The following is a 22,565-nucleotide window of genomic DNA, read 5'->3' as shown; positions in this document are numbered from 1 at the left end:
AGAAGGGAATCCAGGGCCAGATCGTGAAAATCCAGCCCGTAATAGAACATAAGACCCCTAACAAAGGGATCCAGATCGAGGCCTAGTCCTCGAAGGAAGTGGGAGACGAACACGACGCTCTCGTTAGGTTCGGGAGTAGGGACGACCTGCCCTCGGGCGGGCAGCCTATGCGAAATTTCAGCGGTCAGATATCTGGCCTCCCTCAACTTCTTGATATCCTCCTCCATGACGGAGGAAGGCATCCACTGGCCTTGAAGGCTGGATCCAGACATGATTGAAGGTCCGAAGCACCTGACCTGGGCTTTGGGTGTTAGAACTCGAGGCGGGGGAAGGATTCGATTGAGCACGGGAGGGAAAAAGGTAAAAGCCTTGTCCCTTTATAAAGAGGGTGAATATCAAGCGTCCTCCTCATGGTTGTTTGGGACTTGCCTAAGATCTAGGAGTCCTAGGCATGGTTGGGTTACCCACGTCCGTATTAATGAGAATCCCGTGATAAAGGGAACACGATCTCTGCTTTGACAAGACGTGTCAAGAAACCATCTCGCGTTATGTGCGGGGCTGGTTAAAGAAAAACTGTTCGAATAATTACCGGGCCATGGCATGATGTCATGCTACCAAAATGTGTCAGCAGATTAGATTTGTGGAAATATTATTCTCTCTACGGTGGTATGTGGAACTTATTTTGCAGGGTCGGATACTATCCTTGTATTCAAAATCTTCTGTGGTGTATTCGGAGGAGGAACCCGCCTTGCAATGCCGAAGACAACACTGCGCGCCGGACTCATCGGCATTGAAGCCTGGTTCAGGGGCTACTAAGGGAGTCCTGGATTAGGGGGTCTCCGGACAGCCGGACTGTTGGACTATGAAGATACGAGATTGAAGACTTTGTCCCGTGTCCGGATGGGACTCTACTTGGCGTGGAAGGCAAGCTAGGCAATACGGATATGTATATCTCCTCCTTTGTAACCGACCTTGTGTAACCCTAACCTCCTCCGGTGTCTATATAAACCGGAGGGTTTTAGTCCGTAGGACAACATACAATCATACCATAGGCTAGATTCTAGGGTTTAGCCTCTCTGATCTCGTGGTAGATCAACTCTTGTACTACTCATATTATCAAGAATAATCAAGCAGGACGTAGGGTTTTACCTCCATCAAGAGGGCCCGAACCTGGTTAAAACATCGTGTCCCCTGCCTTCTGTTACCATCCACCTTAGACGCACAGTTTGGGACCCCCTACCCGAGATCCGCCGGTTTTGACACCAACAGGGACCCTAGCCACCGCTCCCCCATCCCCCTGCTCCCCTCCCTCTCCCGCCGTCGTCGGCAGGCGTCGACGGGCAAAGCCCGATCGGCGCGGTGGCAGCAGGGCCTTTCCTTCCTCCTCTGCCTTCGGGGTCCGTCGCGGGGCAAAGCTTGCGGGTGGCGGCGCTGGGCTTCCGCAGGGCCCAACGGCACGGTGGCGGCGGTGCGGCCGTCTGGTGGCGGCGCGGCGACGGCCTATGCCCCGGTGGTGGTGCGGCGGCTACTGGGTGGTCCGGCTCGGGTGGCGGCGCCCTGGTGGGCGTCTGGCCAGATCCGCCTGGATCTGGCGCCTGGGGTCCGGCTGGCGACGCAGGGGGGTGGAGGGATCTCGCCTGAGCTCCCGTGTGCTGCTGGTCGGCGGCGTCTCGTGCGGGGCAGCAGGAGGTTGTGGCGGCCGGCAGCGCGTGATGGTGGATGCGTGTCTAGCCGGGGGATCTTGATCTCCTTATTGGATGGCGCGGGCTGCGCTGGTCTTGGACTGCGGCCGGCTGCCTCCTCCATCTCCGGGGAGGCAGCGGCGTGGTGGTGGTGGTGCCCTGGGAGGAGTGTGGCCGGCGACTCCGATGCGTGGAGCTCGCCGGGCGGCGCGGGTTGGGCAATGGCAGTGGTGGTCGCTGCTCCGGCCGTGGATGGCTCCATAGTGGCTTGGCAAGTCGGCTTTGGTGACGGTTGGCACGTCCCGGCGTCGGTTCGTCCTTAGGCGGCTTGTATCGACCTTTGACCCCTCCTCCTCCTCGTCCGATCGCTATGATCAGCGAAGGTCTGGCCTTCTCCTAGCTGCGGTCCATTGCTCGTTTCGCGCCCGGTGCGCAGGTCCGATTTCATCTCGCGCATAGTGTCGCAGGACTAAGCTCGTCTTGCACACGGTGCTGCAGGACTGACCTCGTCTCGCGCACGGTGTTGCGGGACCGAGCTCGCCTCGTGCCCGGTGCTGCAGGATGGGTAGATGGAGGCCAGGTGGCCAGCCTATTGGGTCTCGGCACTGGGGGTCGCCCAGAGGTGCTAAAGGTGGGACCTTTCTGCTCGTCCCTTTAGTTGGGATAGCGGCAGGTCTGGGGTGAGGTGGTGTCAAGGTATTGGATGCCAGGGTGCTGGCCCTGGTGGTGGTTGCGCGGTGCTCTCGGGCGGAGGCCGTGGCTTGGTGCTGCTCGGTGGCCATGGCCTTGTGGGCGGCATGGTCACCGGGGTGTGGCGTTCGATGGCTGTGAGTTTTTGGCCGGGGTGAAAACATGTTCTATATTCGGAAGGACCGATGGCGGTGAAGCTCGTTCCCTTCTTGAAGGCGTCGTCGTGGCTCTCATTGCTCATCATGCAGCTTCGGGGGAAACTCTGATCCTTGGATTGGGAGGTGGCGATGCTCCAGTGTCGTATCCTTCCTGAAGGCGCCGCCTTGGAGCCCACGGTTCTTCATATGCGGCTTCATCTCTTCGCGGTGGTAGTGCTAGGGGTGGTGTTGCCGTGCTCAGCACCTATGTATCATGCCTTGGGTGTGTGCGTGTGTTGTGGTGGCGTGCGTTGTACTGGGGTGTGAGGATCGTGCTTTATATATAAAGCGGGCGAAAGCCTTTTTCGGCAAAGCCATCAACAAGCAGAGAACAAGACATAGATAACTATGCTAGAACCGTTACAAGATATGAAGAGTACATGCCTAAGATTAAGTCGACTTCTTCTGCAACAATGCCTTCAAGAAAGGATAACACCCTCGCGCCACCATCGTCGTATCCGACTGGAGACAACCAAGACAAGGAGTTTCATCTTGAATGCCAAGACCGGCCAATCAAGGTTAGAACATGACATGGAGACAACGCCTTCAACAAGGTAACAATGCAAGTTCAGCCGCTGCTGAGTCTAACAAATGAAGGCCAAAACAATAGTTTTGACCACAGATATGACGCGATGTTCTAAGCATGATCTTGCAATAGATCTTTCGAAAGCTGCACAATCAGTGCTACACACAAAACCACCATGGTGTCCATCGGATAGGTCGCACCCCTCTCACAACACTGCTCAGAAGTATGCACCAAAGAAGCACATGCCCCACAAAGCCACCTAGCCGACCACCTCATGAGGAGGAGTGTTCCCGCCATTGCCATCAGTGAAAAGAGGTTGTATTGGCGCTAGTAGATGGGTGAGACATCTTCCCACATATCACCGCCAAGACCATTGAGGAGCCGCCAAACTCGTGCCACGAATCTGGCCGCTGCAACCGAAGCTCGAGCCATCCATGTCCGGGCCATCAATCTGCCTATGCGTTGAACCATGTCAGGCACACAACATGCCATATCCAAAGCACAACCACTGAGCACCCAATCTAGCGCAAGCCCCCTTGACAAGCCGAATCCAACTGCAGGGCAGCGCCCGCTGCCACCACAACCATCTGCAACCAGTGTCTTCGCCCCAGCCATGGGAGTACTTTAGCAGCTAGATTTAGGCGAGTATGCCTAAATCTGCCACCATCAACACTACTAGGAAAAGGCCTACTAGTGGCGCATCAGTTTTGCCTACTAATGGCGCACTACTGGTGCGCCACTAGTACCACGCCATTAGTATTTTTTACTAATGGCGCACCACTGGTGCGCCATTAGTATCTGGTATACTAATGGCGCACCACGCCGTGCGCCATTAGTATAGGCCACCACGCGCCATTAGTATCTGGCATACTAATGGCGCACTGTGGGGTGATGCACCATTAGTATGAATATTAGTTATTTTTTACTTTTCTGAATTTTGCACAGGTTACAAAATATATTATTGGACAGAATATAGACAGCACCCCACAGCAAGAGCAGATTCATCGAATATAATAGAAGATTAGTCTCCGAATACAATTCATCATATTAGTCTCCGAATTCAAAGACCGAACAAAGATAGAACATTACAAGTCTCGAGACCGCGAGTAGCGAGTTTGTTGGAAGTAATACTAAGATAGAACATTACAAGTCTTGAACCAACCCTACTTAATTGTTCTTAGCACATGATCATTAGTATTAGACAGGACCTAAATACCCTATTTAAGGTAAAATAGCATAAAACAATATAGACCCTGACTCTCCATTATGGAGAATGGAGATCATCCTGTCTCCAATTCTTGCGCTTCACTTCCTTTTACTTCCAAGAACCTCCTTACGACTGTCCATACATTTTTTTCCATCCTTTGATTTTCATGTCTCCACTTCTTTTAGAAATCTCGTATGGACAGTTGAGATTGTAGGATGACCTGGCTGTATGTTCAAAACATTAAGACTACCTTTCTTATACATCAAATGAGGCACACAATTCTCTGGGATTATCTGATGAAAAACATAGTAATAACTTCATCAAATGAGGCACCCTAAAACCTATGGTTTAATGCAGCAAGAATAAAGGGGCAGTTGATCCTACTTAATTAAGTACTAAGATACCCCGGCCCATGCATTAGTCACAAGTACCCCATATGTCCTATTTTTAGCAAAGTCATGCTAAAATTTACGGAAAATTTCAGCATGACCTTTGCTGAAAATAGGACATATTGGAGTACCCGAATTTGCCGGAACGGAAGTTAATCGACATTCCAGCAAACTCAAGGGCCTCTCTGGGTACCTGCAAAATCATTATCCCCGCGTAATGAAGTCGCCAATGGGTCATTTCAGAAGATCACAAGTAGCATCATCACAAGTACAAGATCATCACAAGTAGCATCATCAGAAGATCACAAGTAACACACTTTGGTCTTCTAGTTACAAAACAAAACTGACATAATTCTAGATGTCATAATCAGATCAAAATTTCAAACCACACACTTACTTTCAACTATAAACAAAACTGACTTGCTGTTAATGAACAGTGGCTAAAGATATATAAAACTCCATTGCAAATGTGCCATGTCAATAAAACAACTCATGGAAGTAACTACTAGCAGCATGTCATTATCATGGCACTCCACTATATATTTTTATGACAAAATACATCATTATCAGGGCACATTATGGCCATTTTCTTACATGATGCTAACTGTACCTAACTGAATTTTTTGACAGTAGGGCACATTATGGCCATTAGAAGGTTATCCACCTTTGTGAAATTCTGAAGATGCCAAACTACAGTCACCTCAAATCTGTCCTTTGTAAGGTTGACAAGGCAGAATGGCATTACCTCAAACATCATTCGGGAAGCTTGAGGAGGGGTGGTAGTGGAGAGGAGGAACTAATCTGGGACGGCAGTGGAGAGGGCGGCGAGGAGGAGGGGTGGTGACCTTCACGGAGGATCTCTCAACCTCTTTGGAGGAGGGGACCTGCTTCCAAAAGCAAGAAAAACACAATTAATGTGGTTGGCGATCTTACTGCCCAAAATCCACACATGGAGGCTGCTGAATTGAAGATAAAATACAGTTAATGGGAGGCAAACAAGGAGGAGGACTTACCCTTATCGTTGCCGATGAGCGGCGCCTCCAGGTCACGCCGCCGTCGGGGCGGGGGGCGCAGGGCGCGGGGACGTGAGCGGCGGAGGGGGGAAGGTCCGTAGCCCAGCGTCAGCGGCGCTGCCGCCACCGTCGTTCACCAAGACGGAGGGGGTAGCAGGGTAGGACCTGACCGAGACGCCGACGAGGGAGTCGGAGGGGGAGGAGAGCAGGTCGGAGCGCAGCGTCGGCGGCCAAAAGGGGGAGGGCAGGCGGCGTCGGCGGCCAAAACCCTAACGTCGGTGGCGAAATGGAGGAGGGCGGCGGCGGGTGGGGCACGAGGCCGAAGGCGATGGGCGGACGGAGGAGGAGGGGGGCTTACGGGTGGAGGAGATCGGGCGGCGGCGAGGCCCGAGACGGCGAGGCGGGGCGTGGGGGTCGTCGGAGCGGCCGGGTGTGGAGCGAGGGGGAAGTGGAGGGAGGGACGAAGGGATCGGGCGAATTAGGGGAAAGATTACTAATGGCGCACCCACTGGCGGTGCGCCATTAGCTAGAGGGAAATAAACTTAGTAATGACGCACCTAACTAGTAATGGCGCACTGTCTACATGATGCGCCATTAGTATGTTTGGGAAAATGAAAAAAATTGTTACTAATGACGCACCATGTATCTGATGCTCCATTAGTGTCTTCCACAGTAATGGCGCACCTGCACATGGTGCGCCACTGCTATATTATAGTGACGCACCACATGTCAGATGCGCCATTAGTGTTAATTCCATCTATAACCCTTTTCCTAGTAGTGGAACCACCATAGGTGAGCACCGCTTTATCCTTGCAGCCATGCCGACGCGTTGTATGCGCTTGGGTGCCAGCCAGGGGATCCCCTCTGAGTGAAGAGATGAGCCCACCGCCAGATGGGCTTTGACCGATGGACTCATCCGGCGGTGACAGAAAGAGAAGAGGGAGGAGACGGGGGTGACGGTGGCTAGTGTTTCGCTTGAGCCATCCCTGAAGCGACACAGATGTCTATTTAGAAGTGATGAGTAATAGTCAAGTAAGTTTTTTGGAGACCCGTGTCAGGTCTAAAACACCATCTACTCCCTCCGTCCTCAAGTAAGTGGATGTTTAGCATTCGAAATTTGTCCAAAAAAGAGTGTACTTCTATCTTCCCAATGCACCTTGAAGTACAAAAAAATGCTACCCTCCCATCACACAGGAATCAAACCTAATAACATTTAACACATGGTCTCCTCATTTTCTACATGCGCTTAGCTCATTAGAGGTGGGGGAATTAAAGAGGAGAGAGATAGTGGTCGGCACCTTTCCAATGCATTTTCTACTCCACTCCATAATCTGTCTTAAAATTTCTATGTGTCGACTTAATTGAGGACGGAGGGAGCATCTACTAGTGGAGGGATTATCAAGAAAATTTTCTTATAACAAAAGCTTATTAGAACTCACTCAAAAGGCAATGGAAAGGTAGCAACATTTATATGGCATGAGTCTAACATTTTTCGCAAATTAGTTGCACATTGATGGCCAATAAAACAAGCTAGTTATCAAAAATTTCCAATATTTGAAGCATGGTGGTATGCATATAATTACTTACCAGGGCGAAAAGTTCCTCGTGGAAGGAGGGCCATGACAAAAGCAGAAAAAGAAAGAACTACAATACTCATTATCTCTAGACATAGAATCAACCATTCAGTTGCTGCAAAATTATAGAAATATGGACTTGCATTCTTGTCAACAAGATCCAAATTGTTAGCGAAGAATCGATCTTCTTCCTCAAAGGCCCTTATTTTTATAGCCCCTGAAATTGATTCACCTAAGTGATTTGCTAGGGCAGATTTGGTAGTACCATTGATCCGCATCAATTCCTTGGCCGAGGCTAGATAGTACCCCTGCATGACCAAATATAACAGGTTTCAGAAAATGAGAACTTTGAATGCAAAACTGCATGCTCATTCACTCTCGGTCAAAACATCACTTGGTGAATGAATTCAAATAATTATATATATGAGGCTTACAATAAAGAAACATAGTTTAGCCACAGAGAAATAACTTCATACCAATTACCTGCAACCTAATTGCTAAAACTATCATTGGAATGGATACAAACAGAACTTGCCATGTAACAACAGCCAATACCACTAGATTGCTATATGCATTTAAGCTGGCACTGAGGCTAAACATGAAGGCAAATGGAACATCGAGGTCAACGATACTCAAATCAGAAGAGACCTGCATTAGAAGAAAAAGGGAACGAGTTAATCTATCCTGAGAAGAATCTTTTGGTGTAAAACAGAACAAAAAAATAGTTGTATTTGCCATTGGTTTAAGAATTTTTACCCGGCTAAGAACCCGTCCTAGAGGAGTAGAATCAAAAAAGGACATTGATGCACGGAACAACGAATTGAGTAACTCAAAAAATAAGGATCTTGATGTCTGAATCCCAAGAACAACACCTGATAAAGATCTTGATAGAAGAAAAATATCGAGCTAACTCTGATAATGATGTACACAGAAATTAACTTCAGTGTAGTAACATGAGGATTTTGGACATTGGCAGCCATCCATGAATTTTGTGATATTTGTCCAGCAATGAAAATCATGTGAGAAATGATGCAAAAGGATAAATACAGGAATCCTTTGTTCTGGCGCAAGTAAAGCATATAAGGCTTAACACCTGCATCCCCTGTTCCCCTTTCCTCTTTCTTTATCAGTTGATCCGCCAACGATGGCTTCACAGACTCTGTATGAATGCCATCTGTCTCCTTTATTGATACTTCCTTAGATCTTTGAGGGGATATATTGCTATTAAGATCTGAAACACCAATAGTATTTTTATGGGCATTTAGAAGGCCTTTAAATTCTTCACAATCAGCCAATAGATCATGATAAGGTGCAGACTAAATGACCTCTCCGTCTAACATTAACTGACAAAAACATCATTGTGTTAGATGACATCAACAAATAAATCAAGCTAATTACAGATAATATAAATCACAGGGGCACAAATATCATCAGATGGTGACATCAAGTGGACAGAGGTACCAAAATGGAGTCAAATACAGGTAGAAAATCCACTTGGTGTGTCACCAAAAGAACAGTCTTGTCTGATAGAGAACTCATGATATATTCCTGTTACAAAGAGATATGTAAAACAGTTCACACTCTAATAGTAATACAGTCTGCATACACTTTGTCATCAACAGCGCTGAAAGGATCATCAAGAAGATAGATGTCTGCATTTTGGTATAGTGCATGAGCAAGCTGAATGCGCTGCTTCTGACCACCACTAAGATTTACTCCTCTCTCCCCAATTTGTGTGCAATCTCCATATGGCAACATTTCAAGGTCCTTGACCAATGAGCACCTCGCGACTGTGTTGTGGTATCTTTCCCGGTCCATCGGCGATCCAAAGAGGATATTGTCTTGCACAGTTCCTGTTTGGATCCATGCATTCTGAGAAATACATGCTATTTTCGCACATATTTGGATCTGGAATGTTTATCCAAAGTTCAAGAGTTTGAAATGAAGTTCTTATGAAAAAAAGAACTTTAATTCATATATGCAACATTATCGAGCATAATTTTCAACAACTTTGCAAACTGAACATGATGCTATTTGTCAACTGGCTATGTTTCTTCATGTCTAAATGTCTCAATTCTGAATATGACAGATATTTCACTAGACAATGAACTTCTAATAAAACATACCGTGCCTTCAGTTCTGGGGACCTCTCCGAGTACAGTAGCCAAAAGCATTGACTTACCTGAACCTACCTCTCCACATATTGCTATTTTTTCTCCAGCTTTGGCTACCAGATTTATAATCTTTAGAGTTGGTTTTGATGTATTCTCTTCCCAAGAGAAGCTACAGGAATTCATCGCTATAGGATAATCAATGCCACTATTGTATTTCTTCCTAACTTGTCCATTTAGCTCAGGTGCATCAAGGAACTTTGATATCCGAGTGAAAGCAACCTTAGCTTGTATCACAACAGCAATAACATTCGGCATCAATATAACAGGGTCTTGCACAAGACGTAGAGTTGCCACAAAGGTGAAGACATTGCTAGCATCAAGAGGTATTTCCAAAAGATAGCATGTTACAAAGGTCGCCGCTGAAACCAAAATAGGAGATGACCAGAACAGGAAACCTTTGTAGGTCCTCCTAAGCTAGAATGCAGACAACCACTTGTACTCAACCTCCCTCAATCCCTCGATGACCTTCCTGAAGTGAGCTTCCCATGCATAAAGTTTCAAGATCTTCATATGAACTAATGACTCAGACATGGCCTTCAATCTCACATCTTGTCCTTCCATAAGTTTACTCTGAAATTTGTCTTGCGGTCGGGCCAATGGAACGCTGCACAGTATAGTGATAATAATGACAACTAAAGATGAAATCATTGCATCACCAATCGCATTGTATAGAATTTCCAGAGCAATGCAAAGCTGAACACTTGTTGTCCATGTTTGATGGAACCAGTATGGGAATTCCCCAATCCGATACGCATCGACGGTCACATAGTTCATAATTTCTCCAGAAGAGTGCTTCATTTTTGCTGCGTTCGATAGCTTCTGTTGTTTCTTATAAATAGCTGCTGACAGGAGTGACCTCACCTGCAGTCCTAATCTCTGAGTGCGGAAATACCATTGTCTCTGTGACATTATTCACAACACTTGCAGACGAACATTAACGTAGCAAGCACATAGCCTTCGTGTTTATAGGTCCATTTCCCAAGTGAGACACTGATGAATGCTTTGAGAATTATCGGGCCTGTAGACAAGGTGGGAACCTTGAGCAAAGAAAAGAAAGTTGAGACCAAGATGGCATGCTTGTGAGAAGAAACAATGGTCCAGAAGAATGATGGTGTGTCATGTGACTTCTTGCCATCAGCTTCTCCATGAACATCATGTAATGGTTGCGTGCTCGATCTGTGGCGCCTATAAGTGGTATGTCTTTGTCCTCAAGGGGTTTCTTGTAGCCCATCTTCAATAGAGGATTCAACCACCAAAATGAGGTCTTGCTGAAAACCCAACTTTAGCGAAGGGAGTCGCCTGACTTGCAGAATCAGCTGCCACACCATCTGAAAAAACAGCTTTAGCATAAGTAGCGGATGTGGTGTACTCCCTACATTCCAAATTATTGAAAGTTCTAGGTTTGTCATAAGTCAAACTTGTTTAAGTTTGACCGAGTTTATAGAAAAATATACCAACATCTACAATACCAAATTAGTTTTGTAAAATTCATCATAAACTATATTTTCATACTATATGTACTTGATGTTGGAGATATTAGCAAATTGTTCGATAAACTTGGTAAAACATAAATAAGTTTGACTTAAGACAAACAACTTCAAGTAATTTTAAACGAAGGTAGTAGCAAGCTATGTAACATGAGGAAGTTGAGGAGAGGATTTACTTGTGAAGGAACCCATATGGGCATGCAATCTCTATTGCTGAATTGCACTTCGAGGTGGATAAGCTCCTGTTGCAGCCCTACACCAATTATGAACAAGAAACTGTAGTTAGGACAATGAACAGATGCCCTTGTTCATGAAGGAGCAGACAAACAAAAGATACAAAAAATACCGGTACTGGAGCAAACATCAGGAAGTCTGAATGCTATGAAATTATCTAGAGCGACATACAGAAATTTGAACGCTTGCTCGGAACACAAAGATCACAATGCCTCATTAAAATCAAGGAAACCCAAAGCTGAAGGAGAAACTGTACTCGCCAGTGATCATCAACTGTACCTTGTTGAGCCAGAGGAGAAGAAACTAGAAGAACTGCTTTGTTTGGCTATAAAAGGCCGCACCCATATTCAAGAATTTCCTCAAAGAAAAGAAAGGCCAGATATCCAAAAATAAGTTCCCCAAAACGGCACCCGTTTTCCCTCTTAAGTGATGATGGCAGTGTTGAGTGTTGACCTCTCTAGGCTGCTGCTAGCTGGTGAATAGTAGCACCAAGCTAACAACGTGCCAAATGTTTGGTGTGTACAAGTTTTGTAATCTTCTGTGCGAAAATATTTTGTGATATGTTGAGAATCAAAATTTCTGTAACCAACTCCGGTGACAGCCGGCCATATTAATATACACCGAGTGGCCACCAGATCAATATACTATGCAAAAGAAATCACCTAATGTCACATTTTGTAGATCTGAAGGCCTTTCGCCCTGCTCGCTTTCATAGAAACGAAACAACATCCAAGCCCACTCTTACATCCATCAAAATAAAACCAGCTGAAGCAAGATCCACCACCATCAGCTTAACAGGACATAGGCAGAAATAAATCTGAGCATAACAGCGCCGCGTCTTGCCATAGTGGTCATCGGCCCCAGCAAAAGTGTGGTCCTTCGTTTCTTCGTTGGCAACTAAGCTGGGGAGCTTCCACCATATTTGCTTCCATAAGGGAGCAGGAACTTTTTGCAGGATCTGCAAGTTCAGTTAGGGACACAACGGTCTCCTGCGTTTGAGTAACCCCGATGGTCACCGACACATCACCTGTAAACCATACCACAGTAATCAAGCAAAAAACAAGTCATTACATAATTTCCAGGTAGTCGACAACATACTGGCAGTAATCTTATTCAAAGCAGCATTATTGGTATTGTTGAGCCATAGATTCAAAATTAACAAATTCAGAGCATTGAAGCACATTGACAGTTTCTTTCCACACCACTTGTACCACGTGACAACAAAAGAATAGAGGTTGGAAGGTCTCTTTCTCACAACACAACAAACAAGATTCCTCATGCAGGTATAGATCACGGGTAAGGAGCTTATTATGGGATAAAAGGCAGACAAAAAACATGTGACCGCCGGGACAAAAAAGCAATGTTTTGAATAGCGGGCTATGACATTTAGCGGCCGCTTCTCCAGGAGCTATGAGAAGCTATAGTGGGCTAAGCCACATTTAGCGGTTTTGCATAAATCATGAAAAAACAAAAAATACTCATACAATTAGCCATCATGTATATTTATAAGAAGTCACAATCTTCTAGTAGTCACTACTTTTGAACCATATAACGCAATTCCAGTTTGTAAATTACTGCTAAGCATTGTGAAATCTGGACAACATGCACATGAACATGATTGCTTGATCAATCTAGTCAGATGGAGTCGAACTTAATTACTAGATCTACCATGTTTGCGTCTGCCATCTAGCCGGGCCACGGAAACTGGTCTGCTGCAACACCAATCCAACTCTGAATACAACACGTAGGTACTAGTTCAGTTTACAGATTTAGAAAAAGAACAGAAATGAACCAAGGAAATAACACAGGGATCGATTCAGATTTTACTGCACATCTGAATCAGTCAGATGGGGTTATTTTCATATGCATCATGTATTCGTGTATTCATCAGTCATCAACCAATCACTTATCCATACCAGTCCATACATTGCTTGTTGTATCAAGAATAGAGGACAAGACAGAGGATAGATGAGCTTGCCTGGCGATGTAGTTTAGCTCACGGTCGGCCGAGCTCGCGAGCAGCGGGAGAAGCTGCGAGGAGAGGTGGCCGAGCGAGCCACCGCCCGCCAAGATGCATCGCCGGAAGCTGCGGGAGGAGAGGCGACTGTCACGACCTCGTGTCTGCCAGAAGCCATCAAGATTCAGAAGAGAACAGATGAAAGGCAGCGACAACGTGAGGCCCAAGTGGACTCCAAAGCCCAGCGACGCAACAAGGCCAAGCCCAGTCCAGAGCCAATGGACTAGAGTATTTAGTCAGGGTCCGCGAGTGGATGAGGCATCGCTGATGAAAAACATGAGACAGTGTCTCTTATCCTCCTTTTCCTTCCCCTCCAAGCTGCTGCGTCAGCCTCCTATTCCCCAATTCCAGCGAGACATCGTGAATCTTGTAACTGGAGTAGAGTAATTCAGGCTAGGGTCATGACATCTGGTATCAGAGCCACTTCGATCTGCTCGATTCTCTTGGATTACCGGGTAAGTCCCTAAGCAAGGCCGAGGCGGAGAGTTCTTTCTCTGCTTCATCAGTCTGAGCAAAGGGTCGGTAATTTTGGAGTGAGTGATCTCGGGTGTAGTGATCCATGGAGGCGTTGACAGCGGAACTGGCGCAGATGCGCAAGGAGAGTGAGGCCACGACGGCATCGATCCAATTGCTGCTGACCACAGCGAAGAACCTGGGCACCTGGATGCCGACTGTCGACTCGTCCATGGACGCGATGCGCAAGTCCTTGGAAGAGGTGACAGGGCGTGTGACGGCTTTGGAGTCCGAGGTGCTGATGAGCACACCAGATCCGGCGAGAGGAGCGGGAATCGGCGACCAATTGGGGGACGCCTCCCGGGCGGCCATGGCACCAGCACCGGGTCTGAACAAAAGTAAGAAGCAATTCCCTCAAACTCCTGTTCATTTCAAGATGGGAGATTACACAGGCATGGAGGACAATGAAGGATCAGGCAACAAGGGCCGATTCAGGTCATTGCGAATGCCAAAAACTGATTTCCCTCGATTTGATGGAGAGAATCCGAGATGGTGGAAGGGAGTTTGTGAGAAGTACTTTTCCATGTACCAGGTTCCCCGCAATTCTTGGGCGGCATTTTCTACCATGCATTTCACCGGGAACGCGGCATTGTGGTTACAAACCTATGAGGCAGACCATGAGGTGGAGAGCTGGGAAGAGCTGGTGGTGGCCATACACACCAAGTTTGGCAAAGATAAACACCTAAAATATCTGGAAGCATTGGAGAGATGCAAACAAATTGATACCATGGAAAACTACCATCACAAATTTGAGGAGCTCAGACACAAGGTTTTAGTGCATAACAAGCACTATGATGAGGCGTTCTTCGTCACCAAGTTCGTGGGAGGGCTGCACCTGAACATCCAGAAAGCCATCAGGTTGCACAACCCAAGAACTGTTACATATTTTGATGCTATAGTCTAACTCCGACAATGAAAATGATCAGCAGGAGTCTAGCAGTGGAGGAGAGGAAGATGTAATGTTGATATCTCAATGTGCCACTGGTGGGGGTGTCGGTAAGAAAACAATCAGGCTACAAGGGTGGATGCATGGCAAGCAAGTGCTGATCCTAGTCGAATCTGGCAGCTCCGGGAGTTTCATTAGCGATAACACTGTAAAAGATCTAGGCCTGGAGAAAAAGGAGGTGAGCCCAATCACTGTAACTGTGGCAGATGGGGCAAAACAGTGTGCAGCGAAATGGTGGAAAATTCAGTATGGAAATGCCAAGGACAGGTGTTCCAAACACAATTAAGGGTGTTTGGGTTGTCTGGGTATGACATTATATTGGGAATGGACTGGCTCTCTGAATTCAGTCCAATGTGGATTGACTGGAAGAAAAAGGTCATAAGGTTCAGATATGGGACCAAGAGAATTACACTTAAGGGAGCCAAGGATAACACAACCAAATGTGCCCCAATTTCAGCAGTGGAACTGCAGAAGCAAATTCAGGAAAGAGCGGTGGTTCAAGTTGTGCAGTTGTGCTCATTAGAGGATGTTGGGAAAGAGGTGTTGCTGCCACCTGAAGTAGAACAAGTGTTGTCAGAGCATACCAAAGTGTTTCAGGAGCCACAAGGCTTACCTCCGCACAGGGCTTCCACCATAAGATTGTGCTTGTTCCGGGGGCACAACCCGTGAATGTGAAACCCTACAGGTACAGTCCCCAGCAGAAGGACGAGATTGAAAGGCAGATCACTGAGACGCTCAAACAAGGAATCATCAAGCCCAGCCATAGTCCATTTGCTTCTCCGGTGTTGCTGGTCAAGAAAAAGGACGGCAGTTGGAGACTATGTGTGGACTACATGCATCTGAATGCCATTACTGTCAAGGACCGATATCCCATGTCGGTGGTGGATGAGCTATTGGATGAACTGTCTGGGGCCAAGTACTTCACAAAACTAGACCTCCGAGCTGGGTATCACCAAATAAGAATGGCAGAAGAAGATGAGCCAAAAACTGCCTTCAGGACACACCATGGTCACTTCGAATTCAGGGTCATCCCTTTTGGACTCTCTTGTGCTCCAGCTAGATTCCAATTTGCAGTCAACACTATACTCAGCCCAGGAAACAGAAAATTCATTTTGGTATTTGTAGATGACATTTTGATTTTCAGTTGTTCACTGGAAGAGCATGTACAGCATCTCAAGTATGTCTTTCAGACTCTAGAGCAAAACAACTTGTATGTGAAGAGAAGCAATTGCTCCTTTGCCCAGCCGGCTCTTGAATACTTCGGACATATCATCAGTGCACAAGGTGTTTCCACGGATCCTGCCAAGGTGTCTGCAGTAGCCAAGTGGCCACAACCTACTTCTGTCAAGCAGCTAAGAGGATTTCTTGGTATGGCCGGATATTACAGGAAGTTCATAAGAAATTTCGGAGTCATTAGCAAACCGCTGACCAACTTGCTCAGAAAAAATGTGTTGTATATATGGACCTCCCTAGAAGAGCAAGCTTTTCAAACACTCAAGCATGCCCTAGTACAGGCGCTGGTGCTCGCACTGCCAGATTTTACGAAAGAGTTTGTGCTGGAAACAGATGCCTGCGCAACAGGGGTGGGAGCAGTATTAATGCAACAAGGGCATCCCTTGGCATTCTTCAGTAAGGCACTGGGCCCTAGGAATCAGGCACTTTCCACGTATGACAAGGAGTGCCTAGCTATCATCCTGGCCATTGACAAATGGAAAGCCTATATGCAGCACAACCCCTTTGTCATTCACACGGATCAGAAAAGCTTGGTCCAATTGGGAGACCACAAATTCAACACCCACATCCAACAAAAAGCATTTTTCAAACTCATGGGGCTGCAGTACAAAATCTTCTACAAGCCTGGCATCACCAACAAAGCTGCAGATGCACTATCAAGAAGAGAGCATGACCAGGAGGTTCATGCCATATCTGCTGTCCAACCAAAATGGCTCGACACCGTGATAGAAGGCTATCAGCTAGACCCAAAAGCACAACAATTCCTTACAGAACTGAGTTTGAGCAACACAAATGATAAGGGGTTTCCCAGGTGAATGGCATCATCAAATACAAAAACAGGGTTTGGCTGGGTACTCACAAAGCAACTCATGCATCAGTGTTGTTGGCCCTGCACAGCAGTGCAATGGGAGGGCACTCTGGTTTTCTGGCAACATATCACAGAATCAGAAAACTCTTTGCTTGGCCACACATGAAGGAGGACATCCAGAAATTTGTGCAAACCTGTGAGGTATGTCAGCAGGCCAAGACCGAGCACAACAAATCTCTGGGGCTGCTCCAACCCCACAACATTCCACCTGAAGCCTGGCACACTGTCAGCCTAGACTTCATCGAGGGACTACCAAAGTCGGGCAAGTTTGACGCCATCATGGTGGTGGTAGACAAGTTCTCGAAAGTGGGACACTTCATTCCGTTGAAACATCCCTTTACTGCTGCCACGGTGGCCCAGATATACATGGATCAGATTTATAGGCTGCACGGTATGCCAGAGGTGCTTATCTCTGACAGGGATAAAATCTTCATTAGCAGTTTTTGGCAACAAATGTTCAATTTGGCGGATATCACCCTCAACATGAGCTCGTCATATCACCCGCAGACGGATGGTCAAACGGAGAGGCTGAACCAATGTTTGGAGACATACTTGTGCTGCATGATACACTCCAAGCCAAGTTAGTGGGAGAAGTGGCTACCTCAAGCGGAACATTGGTACAACACAACTTTCCATTCCTCTCTTGGAAGATCACCATTTGAAGTTCTGTATGGGCGCTCCCCCAGAAATTTTGGAGTACCCACAACACCAGAAGGCACAAACCCAGATTTGGCTAGCTGGTTGGAGGAGCGCGCGGAAATGATGCCTCTGTTCAAACAACATCTAGAGAGGGCCCAACAACGCATGACTTACCAAGCCAACAAGAAACGCCTGGAACACAGCTTTCAAGTGGGGGATCGCGTTTACTTGAAACTGCAACCCTATGTGCAGCAATCATTGGAATCCCGCAGCTCCCAGAAGCTATCCTTCAGGTATTTCGGGCCATACACCATTTTGCAGAGAATTGGACTGGTCACGTACAAGCTGGACCTGCCTCCCACATCACGCATTCACCCAGTGGTTCATGTCTCACTGCTGAAGAAGGCGCTTCGAGCAGGGGATATAGACGCCGCACCACTGCTGGTGGCAATGATTGCAGAACAAAAGTTGTGCCAACCAGTTCGGATTTCGGGCGAGAGGTTTGTGAAGCAAGGGCACAAGCTCAAGGCACAAGTTCAGGTGCAGTGGGAAGGCTTGCAAGAAGATCACACTACCTGGGAGGAGGTGTCCTCCATCGTTGCTGCTTATCCTACGGCACCAGCTTGGGGACAAGTTGTCTCTCCAGGAGGGGGTATTGTCATAACCTCGTGTCTGCCAGAAGCCATCAAGATTCAGAAGAGAACAGATGAAAGGCAGCGACAACGTGAGGACCAAGTGGACTCCGAAGCCCAGCAGCGCAACAAGGCCAAGCCCAGTCCAGAGCCACTAGACTAGAGTATTTAGTCAGGGTCCGCGAGTGGATGAGGCATCACTGATGAAAAACGTGAGACAGTGTCTCTTATCCTCCTTTTCCTTCCCCTCCAAGCTGCTGCGTCAGCCTTCTATTCCCCAATTCCGGCGAGACGCCGCGAATCTTGTAACTAGAGTTGAGTAATTCAGGCTAGGGTCGTGACAGCGACGAGCTCGGGAGCGACGGGAGAATGGGCGGCCAGGAGCAGCGTGGCCGAGACGCTGCATCACCCTGAGCACTCGCCGGTGGGTAACCGAGAGCAGTAGCCGAGTGTGGCCGCCGTTCGCGGCCGTCCGTAGCGTGGTGTGATTAGGGCGGCTAGGTTAGACTATTCAACCCGCTCATGCGATGTTGGGCCGGCCGGTGGGACAGATAGCGCTAAATGAGGTCCAATTTTAAGCATCTCTAGCAAATCCTTAAAAAAAGTCATCCGGCAAAATAACCGCCGGTTTACGGGACGAGGGCGTTTATTTCACTCCGAATAGATCCCGCAAAATCATCCATCATGTAAAAAGAAAATCCGAAATTCTACATATTCTGGGTCATTTCCTCTATATCTATAAGATTTGGGACAATTTTTGCTGGGACCTGAAAAATAAAGAATAGTTGGCGGGAGGAAACTTTTAGCTCCCGCCACGGTCGTCCTTGAGCGCGACCTCGCCGAAACACCTCGACACCGACGACCACCGGACCCTAGCTATCGCCGCTGCTGGACCTGCCCCGCGAGCGTCGTGAGGTGTGCGGCCACAAGCTACACGAGCGAGCTAGCTAGCTAGTTGTTGTTGCCGCCGACGCGAGTGCACGCTCCTCCTCGTGCTGCGGCACCTCCGTCCCAGCCCGCACCTTGTCTGTGAAGGACCCAATTGCAATCTTCATTTTTCTTGTAGGGGGCTTGATGCTATTTTGCAGGGACCTGCAACTATTTATGCATGATTTGTTCTGCCAACACACACATCATCCCATAAAAATGTTGTATAAATGTTTTATAGTGCCCTTTAAAATGATTTTATAGGACGATGGTTTACGGAATCTGCTAGAGATGTTCTTGGCGCTATTAATGTTTCAGTTTGCTATTCATACCAGGAGCATTTGTGCTCGGGAGTAAAAACTCCACGTCGACCTATAGCTCGCTATTTAAAACTTTGCAAATAAAGTGGCATAATTAATTCAAAATGCGCATCTTCCAAACAATCTGATCTGGTTCAGTTGTCCGGGTTAAGCCACTGACAATCTTCTGTAGGTCTCTCCATTTCATTAATAATCATATGATAACGTTGGTCTTACCCGTAGCACAGCAGGACGGTGTCCCATCCCACCACTTCTGCACTCGTCTCCGACGTGGGGATCAACGGAGATGCACCGATGCGTGAAGCCGTGCTCCTCCTCTCATGGTGGCCGCCTCCTCAATTGCTCACCGACCTATACTCCGCGCGGGTGGCCCAACCTAAATCCAACCAATGCAAGATTGGCAGCGTGGAGAGGAAAGCGGCTACATTTCATGGCACGACGGCGAAGGGAGAAGGCGTGAATCGATAGTAGGAGCAAAAAAGAAGGGAAGGGCTCGACAATTTATAGTCGCGGAGTTAGCCCAAAAGATGCCGACCCATGTTGTAAACCAGAAGGCGGAAACAAAAGAGTAAGTTCGCGCCAACTCCTGTTCCACGAAAGCCACTAATCAGCGAGTACTCCTTTAGGAGCCCCTGTAAGAGTCAGTTTTAGTGGGCTGTGAGCGCGCCACTCAGCCGCCACCACATGTCGCGCTCTGGACGCTCCCTTCAGATTTTGTTCTTTTTTCTGTATGTTTTTTCGACTTCTAGACTTTTCGGTTTTCCCTCGGTTTTTCTTTGGTTTTGGACCCAAAAAAATTGGCAACAAAGTGCATTATCTTTTTTTCCTGCGAGAGCACAAATTTACTTCTTGTGGAGGCACGGATTTGCTTCCGCGAGAGACACAGTCGTGCCTTTTAGAAAAAGAAAAAATAAGTATTTTTTCTTTTGGAGATGCACGGATTTACTTCTTGTGAAGGCATGGATTTTCTTCTGCGAGACACACAATCGTGCCTCTTGAAAAATGAAAAAAACGCGTTTTTTTGTGAGAGGCACAGGTTTACTTCTCATATATGAAAAGATTCGCGAGAGGAACAGATTTGCTTCCGCGAGAGGCACATCCAAAAAGGAAAACGTGTCTTTTAAAAAAACTTCAGGGAGAGGCACTAATTTACTTCTCATGTATAAACAAATTTGTTTTTGCAAGAGGTATAATCGTGCCTATCGTAAAAGAAAAAAAGAGCTTTCTTTTCTTTTTCTTTTCCTTTTTCTTTTTCTTTTTCCGCGAGAGGCACAGGCTTACTCTCTCTGTTCCATAATACTCCGCGAGAGGCACATGTTTTTTTTTTGAAAAAAGTTCGTCGAAACCTATCAACATGGGATCAAGTTTTGAAAATCTCAACGCGAGGAATCCAACGGTGAAAATAGTTTGAGATTTGAACACACGGTTTAAGAGATAAAACATTGAAATAAACGAATCTACAAAAAAACTCACAGGTTACGACAAGTGGCGCACATGTAGTGCACCACTTGTCGCAATCTAGTGAGGTGTGAGCCACCTTTGCAAAGAGTATTTCTTGATTAGTGATTTCGTTGCTCCGCACTTAAGCACACTCTTTTTTTCCTTTTCCTTTTTTAAAGAAGCGTCAATTTTAGTTTTTTTTAGTAATCTCGCAAACTTTATTGAATCAAAGTAATGTCCATAGGTACAATAGTTGGGTCATGAGGATTGCCCAACCAAACATGCCTACCTAAGGGAAGATTACATGCATACTTTGCGAGATTGTGTGCCTCAAAATTGAAGTTTCTACGCTCAAATAAAAACTTGCAAGAAGAAAAACTAGAGCTACAAGCTAATATTGTTGGATTATGGATGGGCTTAGGCCCATATAAGATACTAATCCCTGGTTAATCTTGAGGCCCATGTATGAGATGGCAGGTGGTGGGAAGTTTAGTCCCACCTTGCTAATTGAGGAGAGTTGAGACCCCTTTATAACGGCTGCTCTACCACTTGCCTTTGGGAGCCAGGGGGACTATATAAGAAGGCTCTGACCAGTGAAGTAACCAACGACCGCGTGTACGGTTGGTCGGGAGAGCAGGTGCCTCCGGAACCCTGTCATTCGAGATCCTGCCCGGGAGAACGGCAATAAGGTTTTTGGGGAGCGTCTCGACACGACTGCTCCCGATCCGTCCCCAACTCTGTTCGCCTCTGTTTCCACTACTTCCTCTGCATCGACACCATGGCCGACGACGCCGCCGCTAAGAAGAAGGGCACGAACGATGTCGAGGTTGCTGCTGCAGCCGCCGCGTTGGCCTGGCCAACCGGGGGGTATAATCTGTTCATCCCTCGTTTACTCGTATTTATGCTAGCTATATATGTGATGCTCATAGAAGGTTCGGTTCTATGTTCTGCACGCGCTAGTATGCTTAGGTATCGCTATGAGATGCATACCTTTTATGCCATGCTTACTGTTTACTCATGGATAAGTCTAAGCGGAAAAGTGCTAATATTTCCAACAATCCAAAAACCTTATTTTAGGCACTTTTCGATTCAAGGCTTTGCTGCTACTCTGAAACCGGAAAAGTTTACTGGGACGCATTTTAAGCGTTGGCAGACTAGGACCACCTTGTGGCTCACAGCGATGAACGTGTTCTGGGTTGGTGGTGTGTCCCTCACAGAAATGATTGCTCCTGAACAGGAGAAGGCATTTAGGGAGGCAACCAAATCTTTCTGGGAGCAGTTCTGAGTGTGATTGGAGACAAGTTGGTTGACGCCTATATTCATATGGGTGTTGCCAAAAACTTGTGGGATGCACTCAAAGTCAAATTCAGCGCAACTGATGCTGGCAGTGCGCTGTATGCCATGGAGCAGTTCCATGATTACAGGATGGTTGATAACCGTTCTGTATTGTACCAGGCTCATGAGATACAGTGCATTGCTAAGGAGCTGGAGCTCCTGGAGTGTGAGTTACCGGACAAGTTTGTCGCGGGTTGCATTATTGCAAAACTCCCTCCTAGTTGGAGGAACTTTGCTACTTCTCTCAAGCACTTGAGACGTGAATTCTCTGTTGAGGATGTCATTGGTCATCTCAGTGTTGAGCAGAACTCGAGAGCAAAGGACTCACATGTGAAAGGGGCAGAGGGTTCTTCTAGCGCCATGTGGTGCAGAAGAACTTCCACAAGTTCAAGGGAAAGAACTCTGTCCAGCAGAATACTACCTTTAAGAAGAAGGGTAAGAAGAAAGACAAAAAGAGAGATGGTTGCTTTACTTGTGGTTCAGATGAACATTGGGCAAACAAGTGCCCAAACAAGTACAAGA

General features: G+C 47.0%; 1 pseudogene; it reads right to left on the bottom strand.

Annotated features, from left to right (window-relative positions):
- Positions 1-13,693, bottom strand: part of LOC125518360 — a 68,609-nt pseudogene extending 54,916 nt beyond the window's left edge.
- Positions 13,694-22,565: the final 8,872 nt, after the last annotated feature.

The sequence above is a fragment of the Triticum urartu genome, chromosome 7 (genome assembly GCF_003073215.2).
Source record: "Triticum urartu cultivar G1812 chromosome 7, Tu2.1, whole genome shotgun sequence".
NCBI classification, from domain to species: domain Eukaryota; kingdom Viridiplantae; phylum Streptophyta; class Magnoliopsida; order Poales; family Poaceae; genus Triticum; species Triticum urartu.
The sequence above is the reverse complement of the archived record's forward strand: the minus strand, read 5'-3'. Positions and strand labels throughout refer to the sequence as shown.